The following is a 6,000-nucleotide window of genomic DNA, read 5'->3' as shown; positions in this document are numbered from 1 at the left end:
CCAATTGCCATAATTTTGTAAAGTAAAAGTGATTGTCACCCAGTAAAATACTACTTGAGTAAAAGTCTAAAAGTATTTGCCATTAAATATGCTTAAGTATTAAAAGTAAATGTAATTGCTAAAATATACTTCAGTATCAAAAGTAAAAGTAGAAATCAATTCAATTCCTTATATTAAGCAAACCAGATGGCACCATTTTATTGTTTATTTTATTCTATGGATAGCTAGAGGCACATTCCAACACTCATTTAGAAATGGAGCATGTGTGTTTAGTGAGTCCACCAGATCAGAGGCAGTAGGGATGACCAGGGATGTTCTCTTGATAAGTGCATGAATTGGACCATTTTCATGTCCTGCTAAGTATTCAAAATGTAATGAGTACCTTTTGGTGTCAGGGAAAATGTATGGAGTAAAAGTACATTATTTTCTTTAGGAATGTAGTGAAATAAAAGTAAAAGTTGTCAAAAATATAAATTGTTAAGTAAAGTACAGATAATAAAAAAATACTTAAAATGTAGGTAGTAGTTAAAATCATTTTTACTTAAGGTCTTTACACCACTGACTATACAAGGCACTGTAATGCAGCTTGCTACGGGTTTTATTATAAGGCCTATAATAACGGCTCCTGAGTGGCACAGCGGTCTAACGCACTGCATCTCAGTGCAAGAGGCGTTACTACAGTCCCTGGTTTGATTCAAGGCTGGATTGGGAGTCCTATAGGGCGGCACACAATTGGCCCAGCGTCGTCCGGGGTAGGCAGTCATTGTAAATAAGAATTTGTTCATAACTGGCTTGCTTAATTAAATAAAGGTTACATTTTCAAAGCAATGCAGGTGCTTCTACACCTGCATTGCTTGCTGTTTGGGGTTTTAGGCTGGGTTTCTGTACAGCACTTTGAGATATCAGCTGATGTAAGAAGGGCTATATAAATACATTTGATTTGATTTAAAACATTGACATTTAAAGAAACGTATATCAATGTATTCCGTTTATTATAGGGCCTATAATAAACGGATTGACATGTCTTACTTATAGTACAATGTTCAGTTGAGTCAGCTAGACTTAATCTCTCTGCTTTCTAGGGAACTACTTATTTCACCGACTAGGATAAACCTTTCCGCGATTAAACAATGTGGTTTCAAACATGACGCCTGGACGCTGACAACGTCACCGTGGTAACAATCCTCAATTATCAATGATTGGCTAACCCGCGGGAACGTTTCAATTCCCTCAGTACAATGATTGGTTGGTGGGCGGTTTAAGGAGCGGTTAGAGTCTGCATCGTTCCGGGTTATTGTCAGTTTCGGCAGTTTTGCACAGGGAGAGGACCGTGTCCTGAATAGCAGTGAGCTGCCTTAAACACACAAATATTTATTCGGACATTATCAATATTGCTTGGTATTTAGATCAAAGAGAGGGTCAACGCAAAGGAATGTTTGGAACTGGTTTTGTCACCTCAATTGGAAATCAGAGTCTATAATCGGGAGGACAGACGTTTGCGAGAGGCTGTAGACAGACATCGCCGGAGAAAGTGTATGCCAATCGGGCTAAGGATTTAATAGCACCGCTTATTTCTCACAACTGCATTTGTTTCAAAGTATTGGAATCTGCACGGTTACTCTCTGCTACAGACAACGTTGAAACATTTTGTTTAGTGGACAAATTCAGATTGATTAGACTAAATAGGTGAACCACTTTGACCTATATGCATAATTGCTTTGGGGAATCATTCGCATCCATCAAATCTTTTGGATCGAGAATTTCGTTTTGTGACAAATCTTTTTGGAAATATTATCGGGGAAACGAGGAGAAGAAATGATACGGTAGCGGATCATTTTACAGGCTAGTTTCAGAGGGCGAAAGGTTGAGTATAGTATGCGTTAGGTGAGAGCACCGTTTAACGGGAGAGACTGACACCCAACACTCCTGGATTTGTCAACCTGTTATTTCCCAGGGTTTGAATTCACGGTCATTCAGCCCAGGAAACGAAACGCATCAGTTACAATAATATTGTTCATTGACGGAAAGAGCAATTAATTTAACCATTGGGTTTTCCAGTTTGGAATCTGATTCACTGTCTGAAAATGTGCATGACACTAAAAGGGGGAGAATAAACTGTATTGCTGTTGATCAACAACGGGTGGTTTTTGGATTTTGGAGAGCGGAATGAAACCTATCTGATTTATCTCTGGACCGCAACGCTCTGAAGCAGACTACTCATCGCCAGCTAACCTGCATGGAATTCTAATCTGCACTACGAAACAATTTATGGTAAATAGCGTATTTTATCTTCAGGTATCAAACTATAGTCATACATTTATCGCATGCGTAATTTGGGAATTGTGTTGCTGCTAATGGCAGCCGGGGTCATTCGGCGACATGTCTTCATATCATCGTTGATAGATGGAGTGTAAGAAAGCTGGCACATTGCATAACAATTGATGGATAGTATTGTAGGAAAATAGAATGAGGATGTAAAATGCTGAGTCTACGGTACAGAGATGTTGAAATTACTGGGGTAGGACAGGCTTTAAAACCTGGTTTCATGCGTAGCCTAGGCTAACCTACAATAAAGGACATGTTGTAAAATCGATGTCAGTTACTTAATGGATTTAGGATCTGCTTTGACGTGTTGTATTTGTTCTTTTCAAGGATAGGGAGCAATTGAGTATATTGTCGGAAGTATTCTACACAAGGAATGATTTTCTGTATGCCCCCATGGTTCATATTATTTCTAATGAGCGGTGGGTAAATGGTTTCAGCGGCAGTTAATGATTTTCACCCCCAAGTATAACTGGCTTAGTTTCTTTAAATAGTTGATGACGTTCACTGATGTTGATTAAGGACGCGCTTAGATGTTATCTTCCTCAAATGAACGAGTATCACCAGTGCGTAATTCCTCAGAACTTTTCAGTTGGAGCTCGGTGTCATAGCCTATGTTCTATATAGCCATTAAGTACAGGCTATACCCAAGTACATGCGACACACACACAATATCAGGCTACTGTAAACAGCAGGTGCTGACCTGGTAAAAAGTACATATTTTTTATCTGTGTAGGATGTAACATGGGGACCATCAGGCTACACGCACGCATGCACCTCTTCATCTACAGTGACCAGAAGACACACACACAAACACACTGATAAGCAAAAGGGTTTCATTTTTTCCTGTGGCTAGTTAACAGGCCTCGATAATCCATGTATTCATAGACCACTTCAGGCCAGGCCTCTGCTAAAAGTATCTCTGCATTGTTTCAGTGGCTGGATAGTACAGTACAGTGGACTTTACCCTGGTCCCTTACTTGCTCATTGATAATCTTACATGGGACCCCTCTACATCCAGGGCCAGGCTCCTGGAGTCGCCAGTCCTGTACAGCACTTGCCATATCATAGCACAGCGCCTGCTTGCTAGTATTGAGTCAAATATTGGGTGAGACTTCACCCGAGGGGGCAGAGCCGCCTCATTTACTTCCTACACTCGGCCCTATGACCTGCTGAGCATATTGTGCTCATATTAGCTCTGAGACTGCTCCTCACCTAAACAAATAGTCTCCCTAGTATAATGTGCGCCTTATCTCAACATTATGGTTGGGGACAGGGGTTGGGGATGATAGGGTTAGCTACTGGAACTAGCAGGACAGCCTAATATGTAGACCAGTGAATTACCTCTTGGACTTAGTCTTACCTTTGTTTTAATTTTTGGGGGCTAAATATCGTGACTCATAATGCCTTTCTGAAGGCTGAATGTGTTTTACTTTGATTTGGGATTTTAATGCAAAGTAGGCCTAAGTAGCCTGACAGTTTTTATTCAAAACAGAAATAAATATACAATCTGATTTGTTTTTTTGGTCGCCTCATTTGCAGGATTCTAAATCCATACAGGAAATGATTAAAGCAAGGTTTTTATTGTTAAAACTAAAAGCGGTTCCATCCAAACTCAACTTTATGTTGGATGAATGCAATAATACTAGCCTATGTTTCATACTCCATCTTTGGTTAAATGCCTCCCAAAACCATCTAAAAAGCAGAACAAATTTGATACCGTTGAAGGACAGATTTAATTTTTAATATAAGATATTAAAGCGGAAGTAATATACTAAGCAAGCCCAGGCACTATATCAATTTCCAACCCTGAAATCCTATTTCAATTTGATTGATTGATAGCATTGGGGTGAATGCTCTGTACTCTTTGCTTATTAAAACTGCAGTCTTGAGTGAATAAGTAAGGTTTGCTCATGAATATCTTCATAATAGCTTAACTTCAATTTCCTGTTCTATGTATTAATATTATTTTAATCCCAAAATGGTTTGATTGTCTTAATGCAGACCCAGAGGCAACAATACCGAAGTACGGTGTGTGCAATGCCACTGCAAACATACCTTGGATGATATACACTACTGTTCAAAAGTTTGGGGTCACTTCGAAATGTCCTTGTTTCTGAAAGGCATCTTTTTTTTGTCCATTAAAATAACATCAAATTGAACAGAAATACAGTGTAGACATTGTTAATGTTGTAAATGATTATTGTAGCCGGAAACAGCTGATTATTATTTTTTTTTTTTATTGAATAACACCAGTCTCAACGTCAACAGTAAAGAGGCAATTCTGGGATGCTGGCCTTCTAGGCAGAGTTGCAAAGAAAAAGCCATATCTCAGACTGGGCAATAAAAAGAAAAGATTAAGATGGGCAAAAGAACACACACACTGGACAGAGGAACTCGAAGTCCAGCATCCTGGAGTCGCCTCTTCACTGTTGACGTTGAGACTGGTGTTTTGCGGGTACTATTTAATGAAGCTGCCAGTTGAGGACTTATGAGGCGTCTGTTTCTCAAACTAGACTCTCTAATGTACTTGTCCTCTTGCTCAGTTGTGCACCGGGGCCTCCCACTCCTCTTTCTATTCTGGTTAGAGCCAGTTTGCACTGTTCTGTGAAGGGAGTAGTACAGTACACAGCGTTGTACGGGATCTTCAGTTTCTTGGCAATTTCTCGCATGGAATAGCCTTCATTTCTCAGAACAAGAATAGACTGACGAGTTTCAGAAGAAAGTTCTTTGTTTCTGACCATTTATTGAACCCACAAATTCACATGCTTCAGATACTCAACTAGTCTAAAGAAGGCCAGTTTTTATTGCTTCATTAATCAGGACAACAGTTTTCAGCTGTGCTAACATAGTTAAATGGTTTTTCTAATGATCAATTAGCCTTTTAAATGATAAACTTGGATTAGCTAACACAACGTGCCATTGGAACACAGGAACATAGGTTGCTGATAAAGGGCCTCTGTACACCTATGTAGATATTCCATAAAAAATCTGCCGTTTCCAGCTATAATTGTTAATGTTGTAAATGACTGTCTACACTTTTTCTGATCAATTTTATGTTATTTTAATGAACAAAAAATTTGCTTTTCTTTAAAAAACAAGGACATTTCTAAGTGACCCCAAACATTTGAACGGTTTATCTTCAATAGATATTAATTTCTAAGCTTACTGTGCCAGTGTGATTATTTGTGATTTGAAAAAATATATATTTACAGAAATGTAATAGCACATTTGTTTTCCATATAGAGGCATTTAGTTTATTCTGTATAGGATATATTTTCATTAAATTATAGGTAATGGAAAGCAGTGATCCTATCTTGTGGCTCAGCTTCCACAACCACTGACAATAAAAGTTGCTTCTTTCTTTCCAGGAAACACATTTAGGCAAAACATTTAGTGACACATTAACCTCTTCTCTCAAAGGCATCCAAATAGAATCTCATTTAGATATTGATCTGAGTTCCTGTTACTGTTATTTATTTATTTTTGCGCTTTGTGTAACTTATTTTTTTACTTATTGTGTACATAATGTTGCTGCTACTGTCTCTTATGACAGAAAATAACTTCTGGACATCAGAAAAGCGATTACTCACCGTGGACTGGAAGAAACTTTTTCCTTTAACGAGTCCGACGAGAAAAATATCCTGTTTTCACTGGAACAGATCCAGGCCTTTTGCG

The 6,000-nt window shown here is 38.6% G+C and overlaps 1 protein-coding gene across 2 annotated transcripts in view; it reads left to right on the top strand.

The window, feature by feature from the left end:
- The first annotated feature begins 1,289 nt into the window (after window positions 1-1,289).
- The window catches only part of LOC106585667 (protein FAM222A), a 62,150-nt gene continuing 57,439 nt past the window's right edge, over window positions 1,290-6,000 (top strand). For both annotated transcript variants that reach the window (XM_014172121.2, XM_014172117.2), the window contains exon 1: window positions 1,290-2,271. The gene's annotated coding sequence lies outside the window, so the exon portion shown is untranslated. The remainder of the gene's footprint in view (window positions 2,272-6,000) is intronic.

The sequence above is a fragment of the Salmo salar genome, chromosome ssa24 (assembly GCF_905237065.1).
Source record: "Salmo salar chromosome ssa24, Ssal_v3.1, whole genome shotgun sequence".
In the NCBI taxonomy this organism is placed as follows: domain Eukaryota; kingdom Metazoa; phylum Chordata; class Actinopteri; order Salmoniformes; family Salmonidae; genus Salmo; species Salmo salar.
This window is presented reverse-complemented; position numbering and strand designations above follow the sequence as displayed.